Source organism: Marmota monax, unplaced genomic scaffold (genome assembly GCF_021218885.2).
Source record: "Marmota monax isolate L192 unplaced genomic scaffold, Marmota_monax_Labrador192_F-V1.1 WCK01_AAM20220418_F8-fsc00227, whole genome shotgun sequence".
Lineage (NCBI taxonomy): Eukaryota > Metazoa > Chordata > Mammalia > Rodentia > Sciuridae > Marmota > Marmota monax.
The window spans coordinates 1297569-1314807 of NW_026695208.1; positions in this window are offsets into that span (position 1 = coordinate 1297569).

A 17239-nucleotide genomic window follows, 5' to 3' on the forward strand; every position below is an offset into this window, starting at 1 on the left:
TTCTTGAAGGGAAGACACACAAACAACATGAAAAAACAAGGGAAAAAACTCCCCCAAACAAATCAAGATACTATATTATTAGAATCCATGACCAGCACAAAAGAAGAAATTACATAGAAGAAGTTCAGGATGTATATAATTAAAATGTTCTGTGAATTAAAGGATGATATAAGAGAGCAAATACAGGAAGCAAAAGATCATTTCCATAAAGAGCTATGTAAACAAATACAGGAAGCAAAAGATACTTCAATAAGGAGATAGAGGTTCTAAAAAACAAAACAAAACAAAAACCCCAGAAATACCTGAAATAAAAGAAATAATAAACCAAACTAAAAGTTCAATAGAAAGTATCACTAACAGATTAGAATACTTGGAAGACAGGAATTCAGACAATGAAGACAAAATATATAATCTTGAAAAGAATGTAGATCACACAATGAAGATGGTAAGAAACCATGAGCCGAATATTCAAGAAATATGGGAAAACATAAAAAGACCAAATTTAAGAGTCATTGATATAGAGAAAGGCATAGAGTTCCAAACCAAAGGAATTAACAATATATTCAATGAAATAATATCAGAAAATTTTCCAAAAATGAAGAATGAATTGGAAAATCAAATACAAGAGGCCTACAGGACACAAACTATAAAAAGTCACAACAAATCTACACCAAGCCACATTATAATGAAAATGCCTAGCATGCAGAATAAGGAGAGAATTTTAAAAGCCACAAGAGAAAGGAATCAGATTACATATAGGGGAAAAACAATTAGGATATCTGCAGATTTTCAACCCAGACCCTGAAAGCCAGAAGATCCTGTAACAACATATACCAAGCTCTGAAAGAAAATGGATACCAAGCAAGAATTTTATATCCAGCAAAATTAAGCTTTAGATTTGATGAGGAAATTAAAAACCTTCCATGCTAAACAGAAGTTAAAAGAATTTACAGCTAGAAAGCCTGCACTACAGAACATTCTATGCAAAATACTCAATGAGGAGGAAATGAAAAACAACAATGAAAACCAACAGAAGGAGGTATTACACTAAAAGAAAAGCTAATTAAAGGAAAAACTTAAACACAAAAATAAACAAAAATGGCTGGAAATACAAATTATGTCTCAATAATAACCCTGAATGTTAATGGCCTAAACTCACCAATCAAAAGACACAGACTAGCAGATTGGATTCTTTAAAAAGACCCAACAATATGCTGCCTCCAAACGACTCATCTCATAGGAAAAGACATCTGCAGATTGACAGTGAAAAGTTAGGCAAAAACATACCACTCACGTGTACTGTGGAAACAAGTAGGGGTCTCCATACTCATATAAAATAAAGTAGACTTCAAGCCTAAGTTAATCAAAAGGGATAAAGAATGACATTTCATACTACTCAAGGGAAACATACATCAGCACGACATAAAAATTATAAATATATATGCCCCAAACAATGGAGCATCAACCTTAATCAATCAAACTCTTCTCAGGCTTAAGAGTTAAATAGACCACAACACAATAATTCTGGGTGACTTTAACACACTTTTTTCACCATTGGATAGATCTTCTAAACAAAAGCTGAACAAAGAAACTATAGAACTCAGTAATACTTAACTGACATATATAGAATATTTCATCCATCAATTTCTTCTCAATAACTCATGGATCCTTCTCTAAAATAGACCATATGTTATGCCACAAAGCAACTCTTAGCAAATATAAATAAGTAGAGATACTACCCTGCATTCTATCAAATCATAATGGAATGAAATTAGAAATCAAAGATAAAATAAAAAATAAAAGCTACTCCAACACCTGGAGACTAAATAATGTGGTTATTGAATGAACAATGGGTTTCAAAAGACATCAAGGAGGAGATTAAAAAATTCTTAAAGGTAAATGAGAACACTGATACAACATATCAAAATCTCTGGGACACTGTGAAGGGAGTACTAAGAGGAAAGTTCATTGGATAGAGTTCATTTCTTAAAAAAATAAAATGTCAACAAATAAATGACCTAACATTACAGCTCCAAGCCCTAGAAAAAGAAGAATAAAACAACGATAAAAGCAGTAGAAGAAGAAAAAAAATTAAAATCAGAGCTGACATCAATGAAATTGAAACAAAAGAAACAATTGAAAAAATTGACAAAACAAAAAGTTGGTTCTTTAAAAAATAAATAAAATTGATAAACCGTTAGTCATGCTAATGAAGAGAAGGAGAGAGAAAACTCAAATTACTAACACCAGTGATGAAAAGGAAATATCACAATGTACTCTACAGAAATACAGAAGATAATTAGAAATTATTTTGAAAATTTGTACTCCAATAAAATAGAAAATATCAAAGGCACAGACAAATTTTTTGAGTCATATGATATGCCCAAACTGAATCAAGATGATATACACAAGTTAAACAGATCAATTTCAAGCAAGGAAATAAAAGACGCCATTAGAAGCCTACCAACAAAGAAAAGCCCAGAACTGGATGGTTACACAGCCGAGTTCTACAAGACCTTTAAAAAAGAACTAATACCAATACTCTTCAATTTATTTCAGGAAATAGAAAAAGAGGCAGTACTTCCAAATTCATTCTATGAGGCCAATATCACCCTGAATCCAACACCAGGCAAAGACACATCAAAGAAAGAAAACTTCAGACCAATATCTCTAATGAACATACATGCAAAAATTCTCAATAAAATTCTGGCAAATCAATACAAAAACATATCAAAAAGATCATACACCATGATCAAGTGGGGTTCATCCCAGAGATGTAAGTTTGTTCAGCATATAAAAATTAATGAATGTAATTCATCATATCAATAGACTTAAAGATAAGAACCATATGATCATCTCAATAGATGCAGAAAACATTCAACAAAATACAGCATCCCTTCATGTTCAAAACACTAGAAAAACTAGTAATAATAGGAACATATTGTAAAAGCTATCTATGCTAAGCCCTAGGCCCATATAATTCTAAATGGAGAAAAATTGAAAGTCTTCCCTCTAAAAACCAGAACAAGACAGGGATGCCTTCTTTCCCCACTTCTATTTAACATAGTTCTTGAAACTAGCCAGAGCAATTAGACAGATTAAAAAAAATTAAAGGGATGCAGATAGAAAAAGAAATCAAACTATCACTATTTGCCGACAACATGATTCTATACCTAGAAGATCCAAAAAATTCCACCAGAAAACTTCTAAAACTAATAAATTCAAAGTAGCAGGATATAAATCCAATACCCATAAATCAAAGGCATTTCTGCACATCAGTGACAAATCTTCTGAAAAGAAACTAGAAAAACTACCCCATTTCCAATAGCCTCAAAAAAAAAATAGTTGAGAATCAACTTAATAAAAGAGGTGAAAGGTCTCTACAATGAAAATGACATAAAGCTAAGGAAAGAAATTAAAGAAGTCTTTAGAAGATGGAAAGATCTACCTCGTTCTTGGATAGGCAGAATTACTATTGTCAAAATGATCATACTACCAAAAGCACTATACTGATTTAATGCAATTCAAAATGAGATTCCAATGACATTCCTCATAGAAATAGAAAAAGCAATCATGAAACTCATCTGGAACAGTTAGACACCCAGAATAGCCAAAGCAATACTTAGCGAGAAGAGTGAAACAGAGGCCTCACTATACCAAACCTTAAACGATACTACAGAGCAAAAGTAACAAAACCACATAGTATTGACATGAAAATAAACCTGTTGACCAATGGTACAGAATAGAGGACACACAGACAAACCCACACGAAAATAGTTATCTCATATTAGACAAAGGTACCAAAAACACATATTGGAGAAAGGATGGCTTCTTCAAGACATGGTGCTGGGAAAACTGGAAATCCATATTTAACAAAATGAATTGAGCACCTGTCTCTCACCATGCACAAAACTCAACTCAAAGTGGATCAAGGACCTAGGAATTGAACCAGAGTTTTTTTGTGCCTGATAGAAGAAGAAGTAGGCCCATATCTCCATCCTGTTGGATTAGGCCCCAACTTTCTTAATAAGACTCCTGTAGCACAAAAAACAAAATCAAGAATCAATAAATGGGATGGATTCAAACTGAAAAGCTTCCTCTCAGCAAAAGAAATAATCAGTGAGGTGAATGGAGAGCCTACAGAAGGGGAGCCAATTTTTACCACATGCACATCTAGGATATATAAAAAATTCAAAAATCTTAACATCCCAAAACCAATTAACCCAATCAATAAATTGGCCAACAAACTGAACATACACTTCTCAGAAGATGATATACAATCAATCAACAAATATATGAAAAGATGTGCAACATTTATAGCAATTAGAGAAATGCAAATCAAAACTAAGATTTCATCTCATTCCAGTCAGAATAGCAGTTATCAAGAATACAAACAACAATAAATGTTGGCAAGGATGCAGGGGAAAAGGCACACGCATACATTGCTGGTGGGACTGCAAATTGGTGCAGCCAATCTGGAAAGCAGTATGGAGATTCCTTAGAAAACTTGGAATGGAACCACCATTTGACTCAGCTATCCCCCTCCTTGGTTTATACCCAAAGGACTTAAAATTAGCATACTACAGGGACACAGCCACATCAATGTTCATAGCAGCACAATTCACAATAGCCAAATTGTGGAACCAACCTAGATGTCCCTCAGTAGATAAATGGATAAAGAAACTATGGTGTATATACACAATGGAACATAAAATACATGTTTTACACAAAGGGATGGAATAAGACTATGCTGAACAGCCAGGATCAGGTGTTCTGACCTCTTTCTTCTGTTTATAAAAGCCATGTCTTCAAGGTAGAAGTTTCAGCATTAAAAGAGAATTAAATCATGGCATTTGCAGGTAAATGGATGTACTTGGAGAATATTATGCTAAGTGAAGTAAGCCAATCCCAGAAAACCAAAAGCCAAATATTTTCTCTGATATGAGGATGCTGATCCATAATGGGGATTTGGGGTAGAGCATGGGAGGAATGGAGGAACTTTAGATAGGGAAAAGGGAAGAGATGGGAAGGAAGGAGTTAGGGGGGTAGAAAGGACGGTGGAAGGAGATGAACATCATCACCCCAAGTACATGTGTGAAGACACAAATTAAGTAACTCTACTCTTTGTACAACCAGAGACACACAAAAAATTGTGTTCTATGTATATACTATGAATTGAAATACATTCTACCATCATACATAACAAATTAGAATAAATAAACCAATTTAATAAAAATTATAATAAAAATGGTGAGAGCAAAGTGCTTCTGCTGCTTGTCCTTTTGGTATTCTAACAAAACTGAATTTTTGGTAGTTTCTAGACTCTTGTTCAATTTTTGACATGTTAAATTCTCATTTACTTCCATTGGTTACCATCCATATATAAGCTCCTAAGTAGAATTATTCTCTGTCTTTCTTCCAATTATACCCTTGTTCAAGGGATGCAGTAATAGGCCTTAAGCAACAGTACTCCCAGGCGGAGGAACTTATATGCCATTAGCTGAAATAGAAGAGCCATGAGCTATTGCATAAACCAAGCCAGTGGTGAAGCTCTGAGAATGTTATATCCACATTCAAACTGGGAAAAATGTGGTTGATCGAAAAGATTTTTGTTTTCCATACAAGGCACTGTATAAAAAAGAAAAAAACAAAGATTCTTCCCTTATGAGTACTGTAGACATTTTAAAAATGCATGTAACATAAATACAATTATTGGTTTCACTGACTTGGCTTTGATTTGTGCTTTGTTTGTGTTGACTATTCAGCATTGATTATTGTGAGACCAGTATTACATTGTATTTTATATTTAAATGTGTGGTAAGATATAACATATAAAATACATGTTTTACACAAAGGGATGGAGTAAGACTATGCTGAACAGCCAGGATCAGGTGTTCTGCCCTCTTTCTTCTGTTTATAAAAGCTGTGTCTTCAAGGTAGAAGTTTCAGAATGCTTTTTGTCCCTGATCTGCTTATATCTTTAACAAAAAATTTTTATTTTGTCTCCATGTTTACAACAAAATACAATAGTATATTTTGGGTAATGTGCAGGTGAAATAACCCTGCAAGTAGCATGACTACTTTGGTAACATAGTTAGTAGTGCTGGGCATTGTAGATGCTTGGAACTTAACTTTTGGGCCTGGGGAATGCATGGTGCTGTGTGAGTCATGTACATCACGTGTTAGCTTCTCATCACTATAAACATATTATCTGACAAGAACAATTTAGAGGAGGAAATGTTTATTTTGGCTCATAGTTTAAAAGGTTCAGTCCATGGTCAGCTGATTCCATTGTGTTGGGCACAATATAGGGCAAAACATATTAGCAGAAGAACCTGGTGGAGGAGCACTGCTTACCTTATGGTGGCCAGAAAGCAGAGAATGAGAGGAGATGGGACATTAGAGAAGGTGCACCCTGCCAGGAAAGGCCCCCAGTGACACACCGCCTTCAGCTACACCCCTTCGACTGACAGTTACCACCCTATCTGCCCATGCAAACTACAACGGAGTAATTAGATCACAGTTCTCATAATGTAATCATTTTAAAACCAGTAGCTTTGGATGTGGTCATTGCTAAGGGTTCCCACAAGGGGCTGCTGGGTGTGTGCCTCTTGGGTCTTTTACTGGTCTAGAAGTTTCAGAGGCACCAAGATGACACAATTTTGGAGAGTACATTTAATTCCCTGAGATAGTATATTCTAAAACGTTAAGGAGGAAGAACATATTTTCTTAACTATAATAGATAAGGAAAGGCTGTCTCACTGTAAGGCAATTAGTGGTTCATATTAGTATGTGGTAATTGAGTCCCTTGCTATGAAATTGTGCCCTTGGGTTGCAGTTGAATCATGTGTCTCTTACATTGCCTTAGCTACATAAGTACCTAGGAACATTAAAATAATTACTTGTAAATGATTAATTAATTTTTCGATAAAGTGTCTTAGCCTCTTTGGTCTACTATGATAAAGTATCAGAGGGTAGATGGCTTACAAACAACAAAATTTTAGTTCTTACAATTCTGACAGCTGAGAAATCCAAAATGAGGTAAATTTGGTATCTGGTGAGAGTCTACTTTCTAGTTAATTTATGGTGTTTTCTTTATTGTGTCCTCACATGGTGAAAGAAGTGATGAGTTCCCTTGGGTTCATTTATTTAAAAAATGGCACTAATCCTATTCAAGAGAGATCTGCCTTCAGGGTCTAATCATGTCCCAAAGACACCACCTATTAATTCCATCTCCCTGGGAGACAGGATTTCAATGTGTCAATTTTGGGGACACCAAAATATTTGGTTCAGAACACAAATATTTATACATCTCCCTATTCTGAGTATATGGGTTAGGGTGGAGAGAAAATTTGATTTTTTTATTCCAGTTTGTAGTATCATCTGTATTAATACACAACTTTGTTTGCTTCCATTATATATATTCCAAAGACAAGTTCACCTTTGTCATCCCACTATGAATTAGGGCAAGGTTTTGATTATTTTTTTAATATTACTTGTGCTGTAACCAGTCCTTATGTAAGCAAACAACATGTCCGAGAATCTAAAATTCTTTCTGAGATATATAATAACTATAGGAGGCTAAGTAATTTTTGTTCATCAGGAATATTTTCTATAGTATTTTAAATACTAGCTTTTGAAGCAGTGCATCAAGTGGAAACTTTTTCCCTCAGCTGGGAGAGAAATAGGTGTGGGAGGCCATCCTTGCACATGATCCGAGTTACCTCCCTGGTTGGGCAAGAGGCGCTTAGACACATCTTTGTGTTCAGAGCTTTCCCCACCCTTCTCGGTTCCAGGCTTGTCCATATGGAGGCGTTCCTGACCACAGCCCCTGAAGACCCAATCATCTCACCTGACCTTGGGACACTACCCCCCTTAATCTTCATTGGATGGGATTTTCCCCAGAATTTTTTGTTCCCCAATAAAAGTCCACTCCCTGGTGTGTTCTCTCTCTCTCTCTCCCTAACCACTTCAGTAAATCTCGTTACCTTAATGGGTAGCTCGAGGCTAGGGGTATGAGAACCTGTCCTGGAGCTGGTTTAAAGGTCATTAGGGTCTGTCTCTTTAACTCAAACTCCCTTTGGATTTCCCAGGAAGCTGAACCTTTACCTATGAAGCCTGTGCTGGCTGCGGGCTAAAAATAGGTGTTTCAAATAAAATCAGTGGTGTGTGTGTGTGTGTGTGTGTGTGTATGTGTGTACATGTGTTTGTTCAGGTTTGCTTTATTTTAGGGGCTCTTTTATGAATCAGCTCCAGGAAGATGAAAAATCAAACAGGGTCTAGTTTATTGAGTGAAACCTACAGCTGTGAAATAAAGCCTGAGGATGTGGAAGTAAAAGAGTGAGCATCTGTGAAGTGAGCTGCCATGTAGGAATTGACAGAGATTGTCTTGTCGGGGCTGATGCCCATCCAGAGCCTCATGACAGTGAGGTGAGGAAAATCTGAAACATCAGTGAGAGGGAATCAGAGTTACAGCTCTGCCAAAGTAGCAACATGAATTGAGGTTTTAGAACAAGAACGTTCTCTTATGTTCAGGAATTAATTTTGATACAAGTAATATATACAATGGGTGTTTGAAGGGAAACTACCAATGAAAACATATCAAGAATATTTCCATCTCTATTGGAAATACAAAACTTTCAGGTGTTTTTCAGTGTGGCAATAGAAAGATGAGCATATGACAAGTGCCTGCATAATTTTGAGATAAATATGTGAGCAATATATGGAGACTTATTACCACCCATTTTTGGTAGATTGGAAGAGAGTTATGATTTTGTGTTTTTGAGAAAATATCTATATCAAACCCTGATGTTCTGCAAAATTTTCCACTAAAACTACTCACAGGATTTAATGGGGAAAACAGAGTAAGGGTGATGGGAGACCACTCACCCCAATGCAACTTGTGATCAAAGAACTAACAAAGAGAGTAATCAGTATCTTAGGAGATAAGATACTCACGGAGGCAGTTCAGTATGGCTGGAGACTGCCACAGAAGATACTGAAACCATAACAAATAATGTATAGAGGAGCACTGGCAAACCTAACTGGCACAAAGCTGGCACATTTAATGAATGTGGAGATCTTAACCAGTGGCAGCTGCTTTGAAGTTGAGCTAGGGAGAAGCAGGATCTCTTAGGAGGCAAAACCATATAAAGCTTGGATGCTCCTCTCTGGAGAGGAATTCTTTAGTGCAGAAATCATTTGTAGTTTTGCTAATACAGAATTGAAAGGTCTCCGGTTGCTGGAGCTGCTGTGGGCTAAGGGCTTTATCCTTTAATGCTGAAGGTTGTGTTTTTTCTTCCTTTTCTGGATTCCTTTGCTTAAAAAAAAAATTATGCATGAACCAGATTGTGTCTACATTGTATTGACATAATTCTTCTATTTCCCAATTGTGCACCAGCTGATTGGTGTTGCAGAAACACAGTCCATAGAAGAGCAGTTTGTATTGTAATTTGTAATGTTGTAAAGAGTGAATTGGACTCTATCCTGTTAAGTCTATGATAATCAGTAGTAGTTTAGCTACTGCCATTTTATAAATAAGGATACAGAAAATTAGAAAAACTGCATGCTTTTTGTAAGGCTTTATAGTAACTTAATATTTAAAGAATAAAAAATTTATTTTAATTTAAAATTCTTTTAAAATTATAAATATTTCCCAGTGCTCCATAACTGGGAGTACTTTGTAAATTTATGATAGATAAAAGAAATAGCATAGAATTTTAAAATATTTTTTGATTAGTTTACTTCAACATTAATTGATGTTTGCAATTACAGCAAATCAAATATTGTGCTTTTTCTGGTGGCTTCATGGAGTAAACTAGAACTAGAATTACACTGGACAAAGTTATACAGGCAAAGAAGGCTTATTCAGGACCATTACCATAAGGGCAGAGAGACCAATACTCAGTCTGTGCTCAGCTTCATGAAAACATAGGGATGGGATTTTTTAAAGATTGAAATTAGGGGAAAGATAGGCTACTTGTCTTTGCTAACTGCTCTTACCCAAAGGAAAAGTAGACTTACATTTTCCTAACAGGAGGTAGTTTCACAACCTGACTGGAGGCTCCCATGCTCCTATAAGTAGGCTCCTACCTTCCCAACTAGACTAGAAGACTACACAATGTTTCCATTTTAAATAGTCAGTGAAAGAATTTACAATTACAAGCCTTTTAATGCTGCAACAAAAAGGTCAGGAGCCTGGTGTCACTGAGAGGAATGCTGTTTTGGTTAGATGTTTGCATCTACCACTCTTTTCTAGGACTCAACATTAACTCATTTTTTTAGAGACTGTGATAAATTCTCATTGTGTAACTCTTTTTTTTCACTATTAGCTCTAATTTGGCCTTTAGTGATTTGTTGCATTAAAGGAATTTGATGTTGTTATGCTGGTAGGAAGGCAAATTGGTGCAATCCTTTATGAGGACAATTTATCAGTAGGCATCAAAAACTTGAAAAACTTTCATTCTCTTAGACTTCTTTCATTCTCCTTTAAGATATAATTTTAAAGAAATAATCAGAGATGTAGGCACACAATTATAATTATGATGTTTTATAATAAGGAAAAACTGGTAATAACCCATAGGGCTACAGGAAGGAGATAGTGAAAAGCAAAAACCGAAAAACAAACAAAAAGAGCAAAACAATAACAACAACCAAAACCTCTAAAATTCACATTCATATTATTATGGAATTCTTTGCAGGTAAAAATGGAACTTTGCAGATAAAAAAAAGAACATTGGAAACAAAAATGTTGATGTTTCTTTAAGTAAAAAAAAAAACAATAGCATTTCTCCAATTTCGTTACACTCATAGATATTATTAATATTTCTATGATAATTTCTATGATGTTTCTTATTAATATTATATGGTAAAAAGTTTTTTCCCACTAATAAAAATTTATATTCTTATGGTGACCTATTCTTCAAATTCCATTCCTGTACAACCTGATATCATGCCTTCTGCAATCCTTCATGCTACTCCCTCATATGGGGAGTATAATTTTCTTCGATTTCTTCTAAGCCTCAACAACGCAAAGCAGCTGTGTGTAGCAGAGTATTCTCATTGCTTGTTTATAGGCAATGGAGAAGGGTTATAGCACATCAAACTTTCAATCTAAAATCAAATATTAGCATCTGTCTTCACATCCCTAGCAACTTCTTTCACCAGGTATTTCTAACAGGTTGTCTTTTTACCTTGCACAGTTGCTTCCTGCCAATCTCTTTGTTTTCCTCTCCAGACCTCCTCATCATTATCCTTTTCTGAACAGTTCTCACTTTTGTGTGTGTGTGTGTGTGTGTAGCTAGAAAATTATAAATTATTACTGATGCTAAGTAATGTAATATTTTCTTATTTTTTCTGTCTTGAAAAGCATGTTCTGGGAAGTCTTCCTATTTATATACTGGTCTTTCACAAGAGAAGGATAAAAATCTTAATTTTCTTACTATCAATACACATTATACATTTTGGCCATCTGCATAAGCAATGACAATATGGTTCCATGTTAACCTGGTTCTTTCTTCCTGTCCTTGAAAAGAACTTGCATGTCAAAGCCATAGCTGTTCTTGATGAAGTGAATAGAACTCTCTCATCCTTTTGTGTCATGGTCGGCTAGAAAGTAACCAAAACTGAACATCCTTGTCATATCCCCCAGTACCTTCCTGAGATCTTGGAGAAGGTGGTCATTCATTTGTAGCATCCTGCTCTCAGGGATTCTAGTGGACCTGGACACAGGACAAACCTCAGCAACTACTTCCTTGCCAGACCTGCTGTCTCTCTCTGCTGACTGCTTGTTATTAGGTTGTGTTGGTTGTGGTTCCTTCCTCCCTTAGTATAAATCCTGCCATTATTCCCAGCAAAACCTTCAAGTGCTATTGAAATAAAAATCCTGACTACTCTGTCTTAACATTGTCTGAAAATGTCTAAGCATTGGTGGTAGGAAGGCAAATTGTGGTAGTTAGGACAGTTAGAAAAGAAATACATGGAAAATTTAAGAGCTGCTATCTCTTAAAGTGATAAAATTACCAATAATTCTATTTTCAGTTTTCCTCTATTTTTGAAACTGTTTACATTGAACATCTATTACTTTTATAATCCAAATAGTTAACACTTATACTAAAATATTTAAAACATTAAAGTACTTGATTTATACTATGAAAAATTTTTAAGTTTTAGTGATATAGATGCTATTTTCTTTCATGTAATAAAAAAATTATCTGAACCAATAATCCTGATTATTCAAACACAGGCCCTCCACAGGCAGATAGTTGTGGACAACTTTATTAAAAGGATTTCTTTTTTTTTTTTCCTTTCTTTTTGAATCCTGAGGAAAACTTACTAGGGAAGATTACAGAGAATCATATATTTTGGTGAAATTGTGAGGGACATTGCTAAAACCCCTCGGGCTGTGTGCAGTAAGTCTATGAAAACTAGATATTTTAAAAGAAATTGCATCATTTAAAAGTAAAAGCAAAAGCCTCTTTTGCTTTAGCTGTTTCTGGATTGTTGCACCGTCTCACTCGGTGGCTTTTGCCTGGGATGTATTGGATGAAGTGCTGATTGTCAATATCTAATAAAACAGAGCTGTAGGACCTGAGGCTAGCAGCGGCACCAGGTGCTTATTGCAGAATTTCATGCTGAGAGCAATGGCTGTTTCTCCTTTGAGTGGATGTGTCCAGAGGTAGAGAAATGGCCTTCACCTATGAGGTGGCAGCTGACTGGCTGTGGCGTTGTCTTGGTGCATCGGCACTGATGCTGTGGCCACTGTCTCTGCAGTTTTGTTGGCAAAGGCAGCTGTGTTTGGAGAGCTCTCAGAAACCTGCTGTGCATTGACTGAGAATCCACAGCCTGAGCCCTCCCCCACACTCTCGCCTCAGTAGTCCATTTTGAAGACAATTAAGATAAAATGATATAAAGAGACACATTTTTCTGAAGTCACACCTCAGGAATTCAAGAACGGCTTTCTCATACTGGCAAATTGGGGTCTTGAAGTCACATTATGTTTATTGTCAAGTCACTTGATCTTTTCTTCCACTCCCAGCTAAGAATGTGAGATACCTTGTTTACACTGACAGTAATTGGAGAATGTAAAATTAGCAATAATTATGTATCACATATATCCTGTTCCAAGCATCATGCTAGGATTTTGAGGATGAACAGAGATGGTCAAGTCATTTATTATTTCTGCCCTTCAGAAACTCACAAATGAATTAATGTCTATCATGATATATTTAACTGCTATCATAGATGTAATAAATGCTATAGAAATGAATGTAAAACATGGGAGAGCTAAAAATAAACACACACTTGACAGTGAACTCCATGAATGAAATGATCACTGTGAGCTCACCTAAATTATATGTCCATACCCAACACAATATCTAGCCCATGGAAAAATAGGTGGATTAACAAGCATCTTTTTTGTGTGTGTGTGAAAACCCAGACTTCTTTCTATATATGGTATAACTCAGGAAGAGCATGGACTAATGACATCTATGTAATGGTGGGCACTTTTATAGGAAATACACATTCTACAAATTGCTTTATTTTTGCCTAACACCATTACTGTATATGACTTTTCAGTCATATTACTCCAAGCATGTAAAAAGAGAAATCCCTTGTAGGGTAATAGGCTGATGGAAAGAAAAGAAAAAAATTATCATTGTAGAGGTTAAACACTGCATGCATTTTGGAATCAGAAATGCCCTGGTTCAAATTCTATTTTCACTTTTACAACCAAGATCTTTTTTTAAACTTCTCTGAGCCTCAGTTCATTCATTTACATAAAAATGAAGACAATAATATTAGTACCAACCTTAATGAGCAGCTGCAATGAATAAATGAGTTCAATATTCAAAGCAAGTGATTCAATTTTTGGAACATAGTAAAAGTTTAATAAACAGCAGCTAGTATTTAAAGTTCCAGCATTTCCAAGATATATTGAAGGCAATTTAAGCAAAGCAGGTACAATTAGCACAGGACACTAGAAATGAAGTAATAACAATTTTAAGAAATTCTAATGAGATTCGAACAACTACAGGATAGGATGTAGAAGAGGAGTCACATATAAAACAGAACCAAGATGATGGAGGAATGACAGACAGCAGCAGGCAAAAACATTGCATGATGGATATTTTTGTTGTACACCTTTGGAGACTTTGAAGACAGTGATTTAAACAATCAGCTACATTCTGTTTTTTTTTCTGCATCACAGTGTCTATAGATTTGTCTCTTTTAACAGAATGTTACACTGTCTGTTTATTCAATAGCTATGCACCTAAACCAACATGTACTTTTGTATTCTATTGGGGGAAGCAAGCATTCCCTCTATCTATGACATGCAAACTTGTCTGTTCAGAGGCATTCAGTTCTACCTTTTAGAGATGGATAAAGAAGAAGATGATGATGGGCAAATACATGTGAGTCTTTATTATATTCTATGACCTTGAATATAATTTGATATATTCCATGACCCCTTTCTGATTGGAGAAATGATGCTCTAATGATTCATACCCATTATGAAAGATAATGCTGACTACTTTTCTGGATACCTTCTGGATGGGCGCCACGTGGAGGATGGCCCCATAGTTACTCAGAAATCTGCATAGACTTTTAGATAGGCCTGGACCTAAGCATTTTTTAAAGTTTTTGTTTAATTGTATTTTTACTTTTCCTGCTTTATTTATTCTGACATACTCTTTAACAATATCAGTTATTAGTAGTTTGAATATTTTTGTCTCTCTCCCTAACTTCTCTCATTCCTTTTTCAGTCTTTGTTATTTTTCTTTGTCTTTGGAAAATCATTTTGATTTTTTCTATTCCATATCAGTGATTCAGATTTCCACAAATCAGATCTACATTTTATAGGTAGACTTATATTTTACCAATTATGTTTGGTTTGTAATATTTTTTGTAACTCATGTGCAAAAAGAAAAATTAGTTTGTACTCCAAGATCTAGCATGCACTCTTAAGTTATTCATTCAATAAGAGGCAAGTCTTGTAAAATTAGTGGGAGTAACGGAGCTGAAGAGATGTAAGTGTAGTTGATAGAGTAGACGGGTCATGTATTGTCATTATCAATTAGCAAGGTGGAATTTGTTCTTACTCCTCTTCTCCTAGAGGGTGTTTAATGCTTTCTTTTCCATCTCAGCCTGGTTAAAGTATTCATCTTGAAGTCAAAGTGATAGTGTCAATATGTCTGATGAATGTGGCTCTTCCAGACTGAGGACTATTTTTACTTTACTTCCTAATTATTTTTTACCATGTAAATATGGATTTACTCAGTTATTTTCTTGTATTTATTCATATAATTTTTAAATCGTTCTGCTTCCTATCAATAATTTTCCATTCTAGGCTAGAATGTACTGTTGTTTTCTTTTTTAGTTTTAGCTATGTGGGATTACATGGAAGTGTAATTCCTAAAATGATGAAGAAAGGAGTAAAACTCGAAATCAGAGGGGTAGTGGGGGAATGAATTTTAAATTAGGGTTACTAATTTCTGAACAGAACTTCTGCGTGTGGAGCGTTTTCTTGACTCTGCATACCACAGGTTCATGCTGCTGAGAAAGTGAGGTGAAAAGCAGGCAAATAGAAGACTTTCACTACCCTTTTGTGATTGCAGCTGTGTGTCAGAATTCATCTGCAGTGGGAGTAGTTAATGTTCTTCTTGAAACCTGTATAACATTCCTATAGCTCTATGTTATATCATTGCCTCCTGCAGACATTTTGTCTGTGTGTCAATCACATTATTAAAAACAATGTGTGGGGCTGGGACTGTGGCTCAGCGGTAGCACACCTGCCTGGCATGTATGAGGCACTGGGTTCAATTCTCAGCACCCAATAAATAAATAAATAAATAAATAAATAAATAAATAAATAAATAAATAAATGTCTATCGACAACTTAAAAAATATTTAAAAAGCAAAAAACAACGTGTGCCAAATTCTTTTTGTGTTGAGACTGAATAAAGTAAACATTAATAGGATGGCAATAGGAATTTATTTTTAGTCATGTTCACATGCTCTTGGTGCATTTAGCATACAGGATTTTCCCAGAAAGAACCACATGAGATTTCTGTTCCTAAACAACATGCATCATAGTTTGGTTGCAAATTATGGGCTCAGGGACAATATTCTTTTTTACTTTAGATTAAATTTGCTTTTCCCTCTCATTCACAATTACCATTACTATGTTATCTCTTGGCATCTCTAAGATATATAGCCAGGTAAGGCATCATATCTTTAGGTATTCACTTTTTCTCTCTGCCAACAAAACTAAGTAAAGGCCATCTCTGCCTTTTGGAGTTCACTGCTAAGATCTTTGAGGAATTTTATAGAGAAAAACAAAAATAACCACTGTTTTAAGAAGTTGAACAAAGTTGTTCCTTGTTTCTGTGTTTCTTTCTTTGATGGAATGTGGACATGTGCAGTCCTACAGGCTATCAAGTTTGGATGGTTGATTTTATTGATCCTCTCCTCTTGTCTCCACTCTTATTATCTACTCAGATTCTGCCAGTCTCAATAGACATCTTGTTGTGCTGAAAAATAGGTGTGAGTTAGTATTAATCAATTGTTTTCTAGAATCTTATGGGAATTTTACTCCTTGGGGGAACTCTCAAAAGGAGGCTATTCCATCAAAGCTCTTTTTGCTAGGTAAGGAGGAAATTCTCTTCCCGAAGGTAACTTTAGAGCTGCTGTAATAGATTCTGTTTCTCAAAGGTAGACTCAGACTTTCTCTTTCAGGGAATTCTCACAATATGTGCAGCAACCCCTCTCAGTCAGTTCTTTACTCTGTCAGACCCAAACATACACACATATACACATAGAGTCAATTATTTCTTACTACACTTTTATAATAATCTCTTAATTCTATTTGATTTTAGGGGTTTAGAGAAGGCTTTTATTTTTGCCTGAGAGTTCCCAATACCCCAAGGTATATTTACTAAAGATATAGTGTCATGTGGAGTACAGAATTAACACAGCAAATCTAGGTGGTTCATATCCTGCACAAGTTTGGCACCTCTCTTAAGAGGTAACCTCTAAGTTATGGAGTATCCTGATTTATCAGAGTGTTTCTATTTATCTGGGAATATTAGGTTATGCTAAGTAGTCTGTTCTAATAATGTGCTATACAGTGTAGGCCTTGGGCCACAGGATCTCATTTTGACCTTTGGCAGCTAACCATGTCTACATAACTGACCTCCATAGAAAACCCTGGAAGCTTGGATAAGCCTTCCTGGTTGGC